We start from the raw sequence: 19,743 nt of genomic DNA, 5'->3' as shown, positions 1-19,743 counted from the left end.
AGTTACGAGAAATCGATCATTTGTCAGTACACGAGAACACTAAATCGAATTTTGTACCCCAGCTTCGCATTTCTCAAATAATTTTACATAAGAAAGGTGCTGGAAAAGTTGGTGTAATCAGTTGTAACATCAGCATGGAAAAAAATCATTTTTGCAGTTTATTTGTTGTGATTGTAGCTAAAATCTTAAGAAAATCATATATCTATGAGAATTTTTTCTTCAAATTTAGTCGATATTGTAAAATACTTCACACATGTTTTTAGGGGAAGATACAAAGAAAAATAGCAACCGATACAGAGATATGAGTGTGGAAAAGCTGTTTACGGTTTGATGTGAAATAACTCTGTATAATAAGTTTAGTATCACGTAGAACTATATGCAATTATAAAGAGAACAAATTTTTTTTCTTCTGGCACGTTCGTTTCAATCCTCAGACTTACTAATTGTAAGAAAATCGTTATTTCAAATCATATGTGAACGGTGGACTCTACTTGTATATATTTAACATGCGGAAGCTTATCAACGCCTGTCTGTATAATATCCAATTAGAAGTCGTGCGTAAGTCATGTATGCGTGCAATCCTTTTTTCAAGTCACAATTATTCTTATGCAATATCTTGCAACTCCGCGAGTATGATTCTAGAGAGGTTTTTTCTCCACAAATATCTCGTCGAATGGACTGTTTTAACAGCGTTGACACTAACTATTAAACATCGAGATGAAATACTCTCCCTGCAATATGACGGACTATCTGTTTTTTAATCTATGCCTCGACTAGACTCTGACATCAGTAGGGTTATCTGAGTGGGTCAGCTAACTTATCGGAAGCTCACTGACGCTATCGTCCAATCTCTACGTTCTTCCATTTTTATACAATACTTGGGACGAGAAACTTTCGTTAGCATATACTAATAAATATCATACACGTATGAGTAATATTATCTAAATATACTAATTACCAATTCCGGAACGAAAAATGTGGCATCCTGTTCAGTTGAAACTCTTTTCCTCTTTACTTATAATCAACAACCGAATACTGTTCTTATGAATTCCAATTAAGGATATCACGTTAAGCGTACAGTCAAGTCAAAAATTAATGACACAAAAAGAACGTAATAGGTAAAACAGGGTTTGAAAAGTAAATCTCAAGTCGGTCGAGTTAAATTCTACTGAAAAAATTTTTCCTAAATTAAGGAAAAAAAATAAGTGCTGCAAATTTGAAAAAAATAAGTTTTTCCTCGCACAACTATAAAACGTTATCGCGGAAATAGGAAGTTAAAAACCGCAGGTTACTTATCCACGATTGACGTATCAACGTTATTTTCTGACAATTTGAGTTACTAACCAAATAAGCATTACGTAATTAATAAGCATAAATTCTCGAATAGCTAGCATTTCCTAGTATTTCGTACGAATTGCTCCGCTTTCTATATTAACTACCAGGATGCTGCTACCTCGGATCCAACTTACATGTTGCTTCAAAATAACTTCTGACGGATACGCGCATCATCAAATCTGATTTTAGATGGTTGGTTCACAAACTACTTCTGAGATTCGACAAAATTTCCAATACTTTTGGGACTGCGTTTCAAGGAGATTTTCACGTCGTTGAGGTTGATTTTTAGGCTGACTTTGAATAGCTGCTATCCATACGGTAACGTTCGTAAATAATCAATCATTATACGGCTAGAAGATTAGTTTTAGCTTTGCCATTTGCTAACGCCATGTAATTATTTATGAGTTTATGAGTTACAATTATCGATGAGTATGAAAAAAAATAGTTCCTATGTGGAACAAAGTATATTATCAAAATAATTAGAAACAAAGTGTTATAAGGCGTGAGATTAAGAAATAAAAATGCTGTGACGTTGATCACGCTTGAAGCGTAATAAAAATCATTATGGCGTATGATATTTAAATACACAGCTGCTTTTCTAAATTGCCTGGCCTATTTCTCATTTTATCGCGACGAGACCAATTTCTACCACTTGCGAAACACTTGTTTAATCAATATTGTAACAACAATGATAGTGATAAAGCAAATACACCAATTTGAAAACTGCAACAACATGACATCTGTAACACAGGGCTGCTGTGGTTTTCCTCTGACAAAACTGAGTAGTAATTTCGTTGGGTATTAGGTACGAATCTATGAAAGAAATATTTTAAAAAATGTATCACGTGAATTTTCTGGGAATTTTTTTTCTATTTTCTTAGTACTACTGGATTTAATTTCCAATTTCTGTGTTAATTATATGTATTAATAGTACTGTTGATGTTTAAATATTCATCTACCCTGACTAGTAGTTGTTTCTGGCGATTTTAATAATATTTAGAACCATGTAAGTACAAGAAAGAAGACTAAACAGGAGTTTTGAATAAAGTAGAAAAAGGTATCGTAAGTTTTTTTAATTTATATAGTCTTTTAAGTTTTGTTTAAAACCAATCCTGTCCATTTTATAACTAAACATTCAGTTTTATGTTCATTATATTTTATTTCTTCATAAAAATTGTTAAAAAATCTGTAAATATGTACATCTTGCATAAAAATTAATCTCAATGTGTTGTAAACAACTAGAGGTATATTATGAGAAGAAGTTAGTAACGTTATTATAACGAAGCGTGTTTAGGAAAAATCTACTTCGAACCTTTAGGAATGTCTGAAACTTAGTAAATCATGATAAACCAAACTCACTCTTATTTTGAAAAAACAACTTCTTCGAAGTTATTCTAAAATTGCGAAATGATGATTTTTTTCCCTCACACTTTGTTACGCTAACCTTACTAATTTCATCGCTTACTAAAATCATACGCAATTATCTTTTTTACACACAGTGAGCAAAATCGTCACATACGAGCTGTCCGCAAATTACGTACAGGTTTTTGGGGCGATTATGGATCATATATCATCCTCACGGAGCCTCCCATTGTTCGAATTACAATCACGTATAAAACGTTTTTGCCTGTAGTATTCTGAATACTGACGACATTGAGGCATCCTTCTAATATTATTCACTTACAGCGTTCGTACATCAGTATTTTAACCTCAACCTAAAACGGCAGACGGTGAATTATTTACAATTCTTTATCTTTCATGGCGTTACTTTGATAAAAAAAATTTTCCGTATGAATTATGTGAGAGTGGGAGAAGGCTGCGGGTCTATGAAGCCTTGCACGGGGAAGACGAGGTTCCAAAATCTTGAGAAATAACCTTGCTTAACTTATGGTCGGCCCTATTAAGAAATTCAAAGAAGAAAATAAATTCAGGATAAATAGGTTCCACCTACTGAAGTACAAGAATACTGTAACGTGCACCAAGCGTGACAATTAGAAATGGGAGTAACGCCGAGAGAGAAACATTCGGGGGTGTTTCCTTCCTTTCTTACGTTATCAATACACAATCGTACGACGGTACGTAAGTGAGAGACAGGTGAAGTGGGCCCACCGTACAATCGAGTGGGATTTAAAAAAAAATCGATAACGCTCAAGAAGTATTTTTAGGCCAAAGACAAACAAATTGATGTCAAAATTGGTCTAACGTTATTCCTTTCTATAGGGGCCCACTTTGCTTGGATCTTTCGTACGTACAGTTTGACTAAAAACTATTATTATTATCGTTATTGTATGGGACCGCCCACTGATACATGCTAAATACTTTTTTATCCGACTGTATGCGAGGAGGATGGAACACCCCTGGATAGCTCGTTCTCTCTTTCTAAGCAAGGTCTCATGACTGGCGGTGCGCGTTTCGTTATTCTTATATTTGAGGGATCTTACCGTCTGAATCAAAAGTTAAGAAAAAAGAGTAAACCGTTAAAAAAATGTCCAGTAACCTTATTTGCGCCAGCGACAATGAACTCGAATGAAACTAAAACTCTACTACGAAGCAGAAATGAATCTGAGGAAATTCAAATTCGAACGCGTAATTATAGCTTTCAACGATTTGAGAAAAAAAAATCATGTATTGGATTGTCTATCGGCTTATTTTCTTCACCATAGAGATCTCCAGTAATCACCTGAAAATAATTTCACAGACTGTTATCTACAAAGGCGATGAGGATAGATTTCTGCAAGTTGATTACAACAGATGTTCGTCACGAATTTACACTCGTGCGTTACAATGTGAGATTTGTCGATCGTTTTTCCGATAATTCGTGTATAAATGTTCTGTGAGTAAAATGAGCCGAAAAATCATTAGAATCTACCGCAATTTCCAACGTTCTTATCATAAAAATTTTCTTCAAATTGTGAATTTACATCATCGTGTTATTCAAATTTGCTCAGTTTCCTCTCCACCGCGTATTATCAGGAACGAATTGTTGCCTGTCTCAAGCGCAAATAACAACCGCTGAACATATTTCAAACGTTTTCTCGCCGTTACCAACATACGATTAAAAAACGACTGCAGCCAATAACCGTTAAATTGCTAAAAATAAGATCGTCATTAGTTACCGGGAAAACTTGACGCACGACGGTAAAATCTGAAACAAGAGCGAGAAGAGAAAGGTGAAATGGAGTAAGAGAGGCGAAAGGACACGAGCGACGCGCCGACAGAGTCGATCGGCGAATACGCGTTGGCGACTTCAATCAGAGGGAGAGAGACAGACGTTGCGCCAGATTGACGGGAGAGACCGAACGACGCGACGTAAGGAAAGCGGTATCGGCCAAGTGGGAAAGAGGGAAAGAGCGAGAGAGGTAGAGAGGGAAAGAGGGCCGAGTTACCGAGAACGGGATATAGTAGCTCGGGCAGAGTATCGAGCGTAGCGACGCGACGGTCGGGTCTCCGGTACGGAAGAGTCCGACCAGTGGCAGTTACCAGTATGAGACAGACACGGGTCCGGCAGCCCGATCCGCTCTGTCCGCGCGTTGTCGGCCTTTTCGTATGAGCCATGCCAGAGAGGCGATACACGCCGATATCGTCGCACGGTGCTCGGTGAAAGAGAAGTAGAATTCGTCGTCGACGTGCAGGAAATTTACGCGTCGCCCGGTGACGTGATAACAGCGCGCCGACCAAGCCACTCCGCATACTGGTTGGGACACGCGTCGTGTACACGTGTGAAACCAGTGCGAATTCGTACCGACGAGTGTACGAAGCGCGTTGACGTTGCCGCTGTGTGCCGTCGTTGTGTTGTGCTGGTTTTTCCAACATCCGATCAATTTACGGATGACACAAGTTGCAACCGGGCGTAAACGCGTAACCGTTGAAACATTCCTCGCGAGATGTGAGATTTGAGAAAAGTGGTCCAGTGTTTCGTGCCTTAGATGAAACGTAGTGGTGTTATGTTTTCGTAATATGGAATAAAAGTTTTTCAGAGCACTGTATTTATTGATACCGGCTGGATGGTTACGTAGAATTTTTTCGTATTTTACTAATTCGTTGTACCGATCGTGTTTCCGATTTACGCTTAGCTAAACAACAATCGGTCTGGATAGAAACGCTGATTATAACGAGACTCTTCCACGGTACGATAATCGAATACCTAACCGTTTAAACAGCTGTGCTGGCTGAAAATACATTCAACGCTACAATACGACACCATGTGACTTATGATCGTAAATCTTGAATTAGTGGGATTAGCTGGTGCATCGCTTACGGTCGAAACAGATTTAGAAATGTTCACGTGCCGTTGAATTTCGAGCAACGCACAAAGCAGGAAGCTTTGCGGTTGGATAACATTTTCGGCCGGATCGAAAGCAGTGAAAAACTCCCGAAGAAGGTGGTCACCGAAAACCCGACACCTTGACTTGCTCGAGAGATTGCCTCGATACCGGAGACAGACGTAAACCTGTTTTTCGGCACGAGTGCGAAAATATTTTTGCGAAAAGTGATTTATGCCAGAGATAAAGTGACGGTACATTCGGACTCCGTACAGCCAATCCCGCAATCTCAACACGTTGAAGAAGCTGAATACTCCGCGTGCATGGGGGAGGTAGCCTCCCCTCCAAGAGAAGCGATAATGCTTTGTTTTGTGCAGGGGCTGAGTGCCCGCGAAGATTCAAGGACGCGTCGTTCGAAAAGGTAATTTTTCCCTCGATAATCGTTACGTTTACGAAAAATTTTATAAACGACAATTTTTCGATGCTTGAATCTGCATCGGCAATTTCCATGTTTCAGCAATTATTGTGACAGGTCTTCGTGATCGGATAGCGGGTATCGTGAGGCTGAAGTTAGTAACGTTAAAGTAACGAAACATCGGGGGAAAAATCATTATTGAGCAATTTTGGAATCGTTTTGAAGCGATTGGGGTTTCGAATGAAATTTTTTTATTCGATATTCTTGTAGATTGGAAAAAATTATTTTGGACGTATTTTTTATTTTTTTTCGATTGAATCAAAATTGCCATTAATATAACAGATTGAAAACTATAACATCGTGACGTCACCCATGTTAAGATATATCTATGTATAAAATAAAAATCACCTGTAACGTGAAAAATTATCATTTTTAACGAAAAACAAAAAATACGTCCTCATTATTTTGGTTTGCACTGCATTGTGCACCCCTAAAAATGGAAAAAAAAATTTCATTCGAAACCCCAATTGGCTTTACAAAATAAGAGTATGTTTTTTTTTTTCACGATTTACTTTAGTAATCTTTTTTAAATTACTTTAGAAATTTATTTCGGACATTGCTGAAGGTGCGAAGTAACGATTTGTCCTAAACATGCGCCGTTGCAGTAACGTTACTAACTTCATCCTCATGGGTGTACACAAAGTAAAATATTATAGAAAAGGCATTCTTTTTGAAGGAAATCAAATTTATTTCCAAATAGCACTTATCTCACAATTATTCGTCTACAGAGACGTGAATATATTCGTACTAGAACAGCGAGAAGCTTTTCAAACGATTTCACGTTTGTACGTTTTTTTCGTCACGTTGTAAGTCTCGAGTATGCAGATCTCTTTAAAACGGTGCTATAGAGTGTCTTTACCGACCAAGTTAAATGTCACTTATTTTCCCATTACCAGAACCTATGTATCAGTATCGTTAAAACGCCATAAGCAGTGAAGTTGAGAAAAAAAGATTCTGTTTTATGGAATAATAATGTCAGATAATTTATTAATCCTGTTGGGTATATTTGAATTATTGCTAATCGGAGGAACAAATTTTCTGGTGTTATTCTCGGACGAAGCAATAAAGCTTTTGGATGTAAAAGTGCGTTATCTGTTGAATTTTTATAACAGATCTGCGCTGGCTCCGATAACAGTTTTAAATAAGCGGTATGTTATTCGGTCGTAACTATGTATTTAACATACTCATACTTTGCAAATTAAACTCCTTGATACGTCTTGAACCTTTGAACGTTGCGTTTGAACTGTTTCCTCATACTCGCGATTATTTTGTCAGCTGAATAACGTCGGTCATTTGATAAATTCGAAGCCGATCCTCCCGATCATATTTTACATCTCGCAGTCAAGTACGAGGTTATTATATCAGAAGGGGACGCGTGTGTTGATCTCGCGGCATTGGCGTGAACGTGCTCTGTGGAATTTCGTACTCGATTACAAGTTTAGCCGATTTTGATACCCGTCGGCCAAGAGAGAATCTAATTTTAGTGTTTTCTTAGCGATCGTGAGAAGTAATTACCCCCCCCCTAATAAAATACTCGAGTGTTGGAGATTGATTTTTAAATTCTGAACCATTCTTTCTTTTTGCTTTTGTAAGAAGCCTCTTCTACGTATATTTAGTTTCCTCGACGCGCCTCCGACGCTTTTTTAAACGATGGAAAACGACAGGCCTTGCTAAAACTTACGTTCTAGGTGAGCCAGAGAAGCTTTGTGACGTTGTTCAGCAGCTGCAGCTGGTTATTTGTCTATTTGCTTGTGCGCTGAAATACCAGCCGTGGCTCTGCGGCTCCGCTTACGTTACACATCTACGCGTGTTATTATTTATGCACAAGTCCGTGCTTCGTAACTCCCGACGATTTGACCCCGTAAGTGTACCCCACGCTGAATGAGGTGATTGGATAAACTGAATCGAATCAGATATACACGGTGAATGACATTGTGCGCATTAGGGACCGTCAGCAAAAACACATGCAGCCCCGATCGTAAGAGATCGTAAGAGATAAACTAGGTTGTTATTCCTGTAAAAGTCCTTGACCGGCATCGAAACTTGATAAATTATTTCGCCACAACTTTTTACGATGTTCTTTTCGTTGGCTTTCGGCGTCAAAGTCGTGGTACAAGCCGGTACAACTAACTTACAGTGCATGCATCTCCCCTGGATGAATCGGCTAATTCAAATGTTAAGAAACGGGAAAAACTCCCTAGCACTGTCATTTCGCCCCATGATTCGAAATTCGATGAAATTCGAATAAGACAAGCCGGCATCGACAATTTGAGGGAAGATTTTTTGACTATAACGTTAAGAACGAGCGAACCTTGTTGTTTTTTTAATCCCATTCCAATACTTTTGGGCTTATTTTGTTCACGATAGATATCTCAAGAGATCGCCTAAAAACAATGTAACAAAGAGCTATCTAAAGAGTGGATAAAAATAGAAATGTGTTACGACGGTACGACAGATGTTCGTCACAAACTAAGTTTACGCATTTTAACTGTCATGCAATTTGACATATCTTGAATATTTTTCAAATAACTTTTACGGATCTCGTTATCGAGCAAAATTTACCGAACGTGAGAATCAGATCCAAAACATCAAAGTTCAGTTAGTTTGAAAGTTTTAATTATCAAACAATTTCCCAAATCTTTAATATCTTAGATTGTATTATTCGAATTTGCTAAAATTTATTTTCATTCCCAGTATGAATGGTGTTTCATTCGTGTTCAAGATCGTCGGCTCAAATAATATTATAGGCCCAAATTTCGAAACGGTTTTTCTGTCTTCTCAACTTCTGTTTCAGGCGCACGTACTAATCTGTAGTTACGAGTCGTAGATAGATGGCGATTATATGTACATCTAAACATGCAAAATTGACGTTAAGGTAGAGAGTCCCGTACAAACTTCCGCCATAAATTCGCTTTTGCGGATGTCGCCAAATTTGGTTGCTTAGATGCAATTGTTTCACTAAATATCCGATTGTTATAATTACCATTCATTGACACAGTAGTTATTTTATAACGTAAAACTTCTTGAAGGAAAGACCGTGACGCTCTAATCGCCTTAACGAGCAACGTTCACTTAGAATTACCAGATATTGTAATAGTACCACATAAGGGTATTGCTTCACTTGATAACAATTACCACACAATTGCACTATGTAATTCGTATATGTATAAACTTGTCGAATGTAGATGTGCTCGTGTTTCGGCTCTTCCAAGGCCGAAATAACGAATTAAACTTGACCTTACAATACTGCAGACCTGTTTGCTGCTATAAATTACCCATCCAAACATACAATCGAGTGCGAGATCAAGAGGAAAAGTTGTTGATACTTGAGACGGTTGTTTTCGTTTAGAGCAAAATACCGAAAAACGTGTGGCACCCTTTTAGAGGATGGGGTGATTTTTACATTACAATAAATAAAATAGTAACAGATGAAAATAACAAATTATTAAAAATTAGATTTAAAATACTTATTTGCAGTTTTAAAGTCAATGGTTTTTGATTTGACATTTTGAGTTCATTAAGTAAATGCTACACTCGGAATTAGCTAACCTGATAATTTTTTAAACCCGGTACTTACGAAAATGATACGATTTTGACATTTTGCTTATCGCATTTGCAATTATAGCATTCTTAGATCAAATTGGGAATCTGTGCCTTCTGAATTCTTGAACGCTAGACTGAAGCCACGATTGCAATTTGAAATAATTCGAATACAGATTCCTAGTTAAGTAGGCACCATAAAAACTCTTCAACGTCGTTCTTTTTCATCTGTACAAATTACTTCGTCGTAATTCTTCAGTCGTGAAAGAGTCGAGTTTTTATCTCGGAAAATTCGAACGGAAATTTGCGTTTAGAAAGTTGGAATTGACCTGACTTCAAATCCAATAATTCCATGATTAGAAAATCTTAAAATCTTCAAAGTACAAAAGTACATCAACTCGGAGCAATTTTATGTATTCGGACCCATTTTCGTGTAATTTTTTTATCGCTCGTGAAGATACCTGAGTAGATGGATTCAAATTACAGTCCCTGAATATGTTCTCTATCCATGGAGTATTTCAAACGAGCTCACCAAGACCAATTTCCTCAATAGGAAGAACTTTATCAGTTGTGCCCTGAATCGTGTTTTTCTTTTTGCTTCAAAAGTAAGTAGTCAGCTGACTTTTTCAAATTTGCGGAGTATTTTCATTACACATGAATGTATTTGCATGAATTTTTTTATCGAACAAAAAAATTTACTCCCCAACTTGTATGACATGAAAAAGAACGTGTACCGCACGCGGCCAAAACGTTACTCCAATTCGGTGAGTGCGATAACTGCTCGCTATTTTGCCTAGAAAAAACATTTTGTCTTTGACTCTCAAGCGTGAAAATACGTTTGCGAAGTATACCGTATGTTTTCGGCGTAAACCCAGTAATTTCTGGAAATTTATTCATGCCAGTTGCCGCCGTACGTATAAAAATCTACAAATGTGCGAAGCGGTCGTTTTTTGTCCGTATAACCGAAAATAAATCGTATGCGTATTTAAACTTCTCCGTGTATAATTTATTAGTAATCAAGAGCTAAGGCTCCACTTCAAAAATGGATGTGATTATGAAAACCGGTTTTGATTTTGATAAACACTGCTGAATTCCTCTTCATACTAGGACTTAGTTTAACAAGAGGTTTAATAATCAAAGAATTCCCCTTGGCCATGCTGCTAGGGATTTTCATAACTTTTAGAAAATAGATTTTATATTCGGAAAGATCAAACTTTTTCACACATGAAGTACGTTGGATTATATTTTTTTTCCGGTGACAGGAAATGCTGTACTTTAGAAGCACAAGTCTAGTGGAAAAATGAATCAACGTGTTTTCGCAAACAATAAGAACCCTAGAGATCTGAAATTTGGAATATTTCGTACAGCTAGTTTTGTCACTTGATTGTTCACCGATAATCGGCTGAATCGCCTCTTACGTTCCAGTTACGCAGATGTTATGGGTTTCGTAATAACCGGCAATTGTCTAGCGTACCTATCGTCATTATCACTTGCAATGCGACATCTGGTGGGCAAAATATCGAACTAATGCAATTGCAGGCTGTCGGTTGATCGTTGGCTGTATTTTTTTCGCCTACGATTGGTTAGACAAGTGACAGGTGTATTGCGGATTACGATGGTCTGCAAAAAAAGTAAAAAGGTTCAAAGATTGAAATCGTCAGACAATCAACACACTAGCATAATTCTAGTTATTTTATAGTTTTCTTTCTTCTCGTACTGCGCGACATGAAGTCACAACGAGAACTGCGCAGGCGCACGCATTGATGTGAAAACAATGTCAGGCGATATCTTTCTTTTTCTTTCCATCACTTCGAACTGGTTTTGTATGCACGGATACTATTTAAACAGATTAAACTAGTGTAAATGGAGACAAAAAAACACAACCAATTCTGAACTTTGAACAATAAAACAAAATATCATGTGATATGTACCTGCAGCAAAAAATGGAAACCAGATGTAGATTCGGTACTTTGAAACCTTCATATTTCGCTGCAGACCTATGTGTTATTTGCAGAAATTGAAAACTTGGGTTATTTGGTGACAAAATGGCACCGTCAACATCAGGCCCTGATATTATGAGGACATTTCTTAATGATAAGTAAATGAAATTTGCCAATCCAAATTTTCCTGCGGAATCCAAGTCAAGTATTCCTGATACACAGATAGGTAGCACGCAACTAGCGTGTAGCTGTAATGATGGCGAAGGTGATTGCGGTGTGCTGTCTTCGTAACGGTACAAATACCACAACCATTTGGTAAAACCTGGGCCTGCCCACGGTTATGGTAGTGCCAAGTAATAGAGCTTAGCGCAAGGCACCGGTATATTCGAATGGCTTGTAGGGCCCAATCATTACGGTACCTACAAAATTCTACCCAGATATATTACCGGCAGTTGAATTGTGTTGGACAACGTCGATCTATCGACAAATGCACGTTGTGTAAGTTGAGTTAAAGATAGTGATATGTACGAAGTACGTACATTCACAGCGTTACTAATATCATTTAACAACGTGATTGTGTGAAATCTGTCACGAAGTAACTCTCTGGAAGTTATTTTTTCTCTCTCTCTCTCATTGAGGTTGGTTGTAGGAATTCTTACTGTCGTAAATGAAATTTGTGTCAGCATGTATATGAAAGTTTTCATCTCAATATTTTGCAAATTAGAAACATCTTGTTTCAAAGAACTATTTCTTTGAACTTAACAACTCCATGTTTTTATGTACAGAGACGAGTGTAGCATTGTTGTTTGGATTCGTGTAACAAAGCAATTCTCGCTCGGTTCAATATTCCATCCGCTTCCTCAGTGTGGTACTGATTAGAATGAATGTTGATTTACGAAGACAGGTTTTCGGTGTTGTGCTTTATAGTATTTGATCGGAAGCTGTTCTTGTTTGGAAAATAATGTAGCGAACTTTGCTTCACGCTCATTACGGATTGCCATACGTTTCCAGTATTGTATTCATGCATTTTGTCAATGCTGATACGATATTGTATGCTTTCGGTACTGTGCTGCAGGAACTCTCCTTACACATTTTATTATTACTAATATTATCAGAATTTTTTTACGGCTATTCCTTCAGTTTCGATGTCAGAAACGTCGAAATAAATTTTCTAGTAATAAAAAACATTGGAAACCACCGTAGAAGTCTTTAAGGGAGGTGATCATCCTTTCTCGCTTGATTTTTAATATCATATTTTTTAATAGCTGCTATTGATACGTGTGAGCTAACAAATAACCTGCGATCATATTGCCAAAAGATACTAGCATTACCGTCAATTTAAGCTTCGAAGCTTAAAAAATGGTCTATAATTATTCTTTACACTCAATATACTCGGACAACACTATTTCAACATTATTACCACGATATTCCGAAACACTTCGCATGATTTTGATGAAGTTTGGTACACACTTGATTCTGTTCACATTAAAAACTCCAAGCGTTCCTGATTCTTCACATGTTCGGTGAGATGTTTCGAATTTTAATCACACCGTGTTTTTGATACTTTTCTTTTGTCGAGCAATAAACGTTGAAGTCTGACTTGAAATCTTCTTAGAATTGATCAGTATTTAAAGGTCATTTCTCGAGAGGGACGATCCCGTACAAAAATTCGTCGATTCTACTACGCATGTTTCACATAAAACAATCAAGTTTGACAGCGTAGTTCCCATTAACTGTGCCTGATATTAATTACAAATCACTGTTTCCAGCTCTTAATTATTTGCAAAGCATTGCTGGTGATTGTCAGATAAATCTGGGTTAATTACTTATCTTCAATTATATGCTATCAAATGAGAAACTGCGCTAGTTTCTTGCACAATATATGTTGTTCTCCTTTCGTAAGTAGACATTTTATTTATCGACGGAAGTATGGCGGTCGCAATTGTTGACCCAACTGTATGACATTTTGATTTCCTTGAAGAGGTTGATTATACGTTAGTGGTGTTCAGAAGTACGTAAATATTTTTCTGCTAGACGTTTTATCAGAGGCTTGCAAAGGGAATTTCATGGTGTGCGTGACTTATGTAAAGAACTGATAAGTAGCAGATGAGATAGATGGAGACCTGTGACGCTTGAGGATGTATGTCGAGGTATTGGTGTATCTCACGTTTGAATTATTATAGATACACACGTGAACAAGTAATCCGTGGGCGATAGCGTTGAGAAAATCGGACGTGTACCTATCGATGTATAATCGTGTTCTTATTTAATATTATGCTGAAAATTATAGCTATAGATTGTAGAAATGTGCGTAGTCTGTGCCAAGGAAACATAATGTGGAAGGAAATGAACATTCTCAAACAATACTAGCGCTGAAGAGAAAAAATAAAATTATTTTTAACATGATCTGCGAAATGTGTAATTCAACAATTGTTACCATAGGCAATAAGTTGAGGAAAAAATATGCCCATGTACGTATTGGTACGATTATGTCCGGAGAATAATGGATTCTAATTTGAAATCCAAAAGAATTACTCCATACGTAATCGAATCTCAGTAATATTTCAATTTTGTCGTTATGATTGAATTTTTAAAAAAATAATTTGGAAAACATGTTCCAATCTATAAAAGCATAAAGAAAGGTTCCAGTTTCGGTAAAGTCCTTTCAGTAGAATGATATTATTCGTTTTATTTAACTGCAGAGCACTTCACGTCAATAATTTTACATAAACTGCGTTCATTTTGCAAACCTGATCAATCTTCTCTTCGAGTGCGTACAGAATTGAAAAATAGTATAGTAACGTGAAGGAGTTAAGTAAGCGAATTAAGAGACCAAATACATACAGAGGGAATTGCTAACGACTGTATGGTTTAATGCGCATGCGCTAAAATTCGAGAGCAAAAGCAGTTGTTTTTTCAGGGCGACCAACATTCATAAATTCAGATGACCGACGGCTGTCAAAATTTTTGTGGTTACTTATTTCGCGGTGCTAATAATAATAACTGCTCTTGCGCTCGAATTTTAACGCATGCTCATTAGGCCCTTCAGTCATTAGCACTCCGCATATAGGTATGTAATATAATGCAGAACATGTAAAAACGAGGCAAAGGCAATAGGTTGTTAAAACCACTGTCTTAATTGGTCGAAATTTGGTTTTCAGACAGCAGAGATTTGTTTTATTGTAAAGAAAATTCGCATTTGACGGCATTTTCCGTATCAATAGTTTGCAACTACAGTGTGTCATCCCGACTAACATGGTATAATTAACTCTGGTTGTTGAAGACGAATGAATATTTTTCATACTGATCGGCCTCAGTTATCCCAGTAAATACACGGTACATTTATCATGCCGCTCAATAATTTGTAGTCGAGTAATGAATTTTGCTAAAGATTGGGTGGCTTGAAGAATGATCTATAAATATTCATCATTTGCGTTTCGATTAATGCAGAATATCTGTTATCAGCTTAATTGGGCACCATGAATTACGTCTCGTAAATAATTACCTTGAAATTGTTACACAGATCTTACTACAAAAATGATAACCTACTCAATAATATTCCGTCGCTAGAAGAGAGTACTAATTGCAATTCTATAGATTGTAATTGGGAAAACCTTAATTATAAAATTAAAGTACAAATTAAATCGTCTATTTGTAATTACATTTTTTTTTTTTTGAAATCCCAGTTACAATTTGAATAAGAAATTTTCTAATCACCGGTAATATTTGCAGTTTGTAATGAGATTTAAAACCAATAATTATTACAAATTACAATGAAAAAGAATGTAGTTAATTCTAAAATGCCTGATACCCGTACATTCAAACTTTATTTCAATAAAATTTATCGCCATATATATTATAAAAGCATTGAAAATTATATACTTACCTGCAGCTTAAACTATATCTCATCGTGCTTATAATAAAAAATGTTTTTCAAATATAAATCATCACCCATCCTTGTTCTTCGTATATTTGATCACGGCCATCCCAAGTAAACATGCGTAGTTTTACGTAACAACTTCAAAAAAGGCAGAAAGTCAGCAGACGCTAACAATCAATTATACAGATCGCATGGCGGAAACTCCTTCGAGATAAAAAAGATACATATATTTTTAGAATATAACGCTAATGTTCATTAATGGGTTTCCAGTAGCTTACTACTTTTTTTTAATTACACCGAAAGAAGCTTTCTTTCTATAGAAATTTTATGTGTCTACGATCAACGTATCGTTTCTATCTTCGGTCAGTGACGTCCCTAGTCGTTGGCGCATAAAATTTGCCTAGAAAGAAAACTCGTTCCAGTTTCGATTCCAGAAAAACAGTAAACCCCTGGGAACCTGTTAATGAACGTTACTTTACGTTGAACGAACCTTCATAATTTCTACAGTTATTTCAAAATTAAGCGCATTTAATTTTATTTAACTTATCGAATTGAATATGTTTTTTTATGTCAAATTGATTTTACTTTACAGTCATGACGGTTGGTTTCCCTGGCAAACAACCGTTCTCGGATTGTAGCGCATGCGCATTAGCACACTGTGCCGAAACGCCGTGGAATTGAAATTTTACACCGGGCTTTTTGAATCCTAATTACGTCACTGTAACGTTTACTCGAGCACTTATTACGTATACGATGTTTAAGTGTGCTCGTATATATGTACACTGATAAACATGATAACGATAGAATACACCGAACCATCCACCAGACTGCGTGTATTTAACGCGACAGGATGTAAATGATAAACGTCCACTTCTGTACGTTACGCGATACCCGTGTGTGCTTGTTCACGATTGCGATTTAGCAGTAAAAAAAAAAATAAAAAATTAATTGGTCACCTCTGTTATTACGTACTATCACGTAAACGTCATGTTTTTCGGTATGATCCCTTTCACGGTTCTAGGCAAAAAAAAAAAGAAAATTTACCGGCGATTGTAACCTGCACGAATCCCCTAACTAATTCAGCCACTGCGACTAAACATCGCTTGATAAAACAATGATGTTTCACGCGCAAACAAAGAATAATAGTAATAATAATAATCACTGCCAACACCGGCCTCGGGTGTGTCCTCAGAAGAAGAAGGGAGGGGGTGGATCAGTAACCATCATTATGCATTTGTACAAGGGAAGAGAAAAATAGTAGAAAACCTTGCCCTGGTGTAGCTGGACCGGGTGGGGTACAGAAATGCGAAAGATCAAGAATTCGACAGGACGAAATCCCGAAAGTCAAATCACCGACGGTTAAAAACGTAGAGAGACCATAAATACGAAAAGTTTTCTTGTAGAAGAATAAAAATTGAGAATTTTTTTTTTAAGAACGGGCAAGATTACGAAGGGCAAAATAGTGTATTGCGAAAATACCGAACAGTCAGAAAGTCGACTTTTCAAGCAGCCGACTTCCGCCTTTTACAGAAATTTACGAATCCGTGTTTATCAATAACGACTGAACAAAGACTCGGAAGGTCAAAATCCTGAAACCCAGGAGACAGAATGGACAAAATACGGAAGGGTTGCAAGACGTTAGAAACACATTTATTCTTTCCAATGTCACCAGTTGCAGCTAATAGATGGCGTAACGCTGGTGCGGTTGAATAAGGAATGCGGAACACGATTTAATCTAATAATGTTCTGAATAAATTGAACGTACGGGAAAAAAGATGTACCGTTTTGATGTTATTAAAAATATGTCGCCTATTCCTTTGCGTTCCTTTTTTTCCATGCCGATACAGACGATTGTCAAATACGACGAGATAATCTTGATAAAACTAGCTTACAGTTGACGAATTTCACGAATTCCAAATTCTCAGGAGATTCGTCATTTCAGATTTTCGGGATTTCGCTTCTTTTGCATTTTGTGGATCGATATTTTGCTCCTCCTGAACTTTGATTCCGGACAAGTATTTTTTTTTTAGTTTTTTAGCTGTTCGTAGTATTAGCCACTGTCGATTTTTTATTTCCGAACTTTCATTTTTCTATATCCTTTGCATTCTGTGATTTGTTCATTCGGAATGCCGACACTGTTCTGAATATACTTTTTCGAATAAAAGAGCGTTCGGTTAAATGAACTTTCGCAAATACAGTTATTCTACTGGGTGGTTCGTCGAAAATACCAATTTCAGTACACTGATCATTCGTTACTTTAAGTCTTACAATTTTTGCGAGTTTCCGCTCAGGTCCTCCTCGACAACTCAGGGATTCGAACTCACAATAAGGCTCACCTGTACGATCGGTAATGTGTCGGTAAAATTTCTGATAACATTAACTGATAATAAGTCTCTATGACCAAATATTCGTTTCATCACCTGCGAGCCTAGATTTAGTTGCTCTCGCGGCGAACCTTTTTTCATCAAAGTACACACGCTCCTTAATGTATAATGATATAATCGTCAGTCGTGAGTGGGTTTTATTGTACAGTCACCAAATTTTATACATATATATATATAATAAGGAAAAAAGAAGGAACGTAGGTATTATTAACGCATTGTTGTAGACACCTACAATAGTACATACTCATACGAATTACACGTGCGTGTAACATCGAATAGAATGCGTCACCTCATTGAATTGAAACTTGAGTCTTTGGGATAAACAGATTTTTTACGTCGTTACTTGTCAGTTATAGACTTTGGAATAGAAATACTCTTGTAAGCTGCTCAGCGCATCTTATCGTACTCAATGTGTTCATATACTTATGAAAGGGTGCAATTCCACCTTCTATATAATGTATAACATTGTCCTTCGAGCTGTGTTGAATTCTAACTATATTCGCGTAGTCTTTCTTATTTAAAAGGTGGGCAGAATCCAATATTCCAAGTATACGTACGAGTATCACGTATGTATAACACGATACTGTACCTGACCGCCTATCTAGGGTATTATAATCCTACGTGTATTACTTTGGACTGGTGTAACTGCGTCCTTGGGTTTTTATGCAAATTACATTGAGGCAGCTGACAATGTATCTAGGTGTATAGCTGTCGTCAATTGACCTACCTACTGTAATACCTTCGATATCGATTTTCGTTGCTTGAACTTACCTATTTCTGTATCCTGTTTTACTAGGACTTCCTACGCCCCCAAAGTTTGCGATCAACCGTTTTCCGTACCTTCTTTTTTCGAATTTCACATCGGTAATTCAGGCTCCCTTTGACCTTGGTGATAAATAATAAGGCTGGCTATTACAACCGCCAATTATACTTCCAGTCTCGCCCTCCTGATTACATGTATACAATTTGTAGTGCCATCTCTTCTAGCTATTCTAACCACGTCTTTTAGAGTTTAAAGATTTAAAATTGACCGCGTATGGTGCCTCCAGTGGAGGTGGCGGCGCCACACGGTCACTTTCGTCATAACATTTTTTCGTGCTAACAAGTAAACACGTAAGAGTTTTTTAATCAAAACATTTTAATTTATTTAACGGACAGTTCAAGTTTTTATTACTTAAAAATGGGTGGACATAAGAGGAAATCTTCTGATCGAGACAAAGATTATGAAAAATTAAAAAAGCGACTGCGTGAAATGGAAAAGAAGCTGGAAAAACGCGAACAGAGGATAAACAACGACAAGGAGAATGACAATGGCGGTGATCAGAATGGAAAGTTAGGTGAGCCGGAACAAACAAATGTCCAAGCAGCTCCCTTAAACCTGTCAAAAAATCGAAGCAAGTATTATTTAGGCAATTATTGTAAAATAAATATACATACATATCCGTCAAGGTTATGCGAGACATAACATAAGTACGGAAATTAAAAACAGCTGAGCTTATACGTGAGATAAGACAAAGCTGAAAATATTATGGTTGAACTTACACGAGAGGTAAGACATAACCAAAATAAACTATTTTCTCTCTCTCTTTTACAGAGACTCCAGGGAGCACTGTGAACGCATTTCCACCTTTCGCTTTAATAGCGCGAGTATTACAAAAAATTATTAATGATGGAGCATCTGGTGTCATTGTAATACCACTGTGGTCAACACAACCGTGGTTCCCACTGCTTGAAAACCTTATGACTTCTGATATGTTAATATTTAAACCTAATAATAATCTTCTAATTTCCCCGCTTAGCGACCAACGGTCCCATCCCATGGCGGCGACACTTACCCTGGCGGCCGTCAGATTATCAGGGAAGCGTTCTCAAGAAAAAATCTACCAGAATCATCATTAGAAATTCTGACAGCGTCTCTAGCAGAGTC

The 19,743-nt window shown here is 37.0% G+C and overlaps 1 protein-coding gene and 1 long non-coding RNA gene across 5 annotated transcripts in view; one reads left to right on the top strand and one right to left on the bottom strand.

Annotated features, from left to right (window-relative positions):
- LOC124301704 (uncharacterized) overlaps positions 1 to 18,652 on the bottom strand; it is a 52,069-nt gene extending 33,417 nt beyond the window's left edge. Inside the window, exon 1 of the long non-coding RNA XR_006907543.1 lies at positions 18,588 to 18,652. This is a non-coding gene — a long non-coding RNA (uncharacterized LOC124301704). The remainder of the gene's footprint in view (positions 1 to 18,587) is intronic.
- The window catches only part of LOC124301703 (GRAM domain-containing protein 2A-like), a 103,051-nt gene that overhangs the window by 43,709 nt on the left and 39,599 nt on the right, over positions 1 to 19,743 (top strand). The gene's annotated exons all lie outside the window — the stretch shown is intronic.

Source organism: Neodiprion virginianus, chromosome 3 (genome assembly GCF_021901495.1).
Source record: "Neodiprion virginianus isolate iyNeoVirg1 chromosome 3, iyNeoVirg1.1, whole genome shotgun sequence".
NCBI lineage: Eukaryota > Metazoa > Arthropoda > Insecta > Hymenoptera > Diprionidae > Neodiprion > Neodiprion virginianus.
Note: the sequence above shows the minus strand (reverse complement) of the source record. Positions and strands in the feature narration are given on the sequence as shown.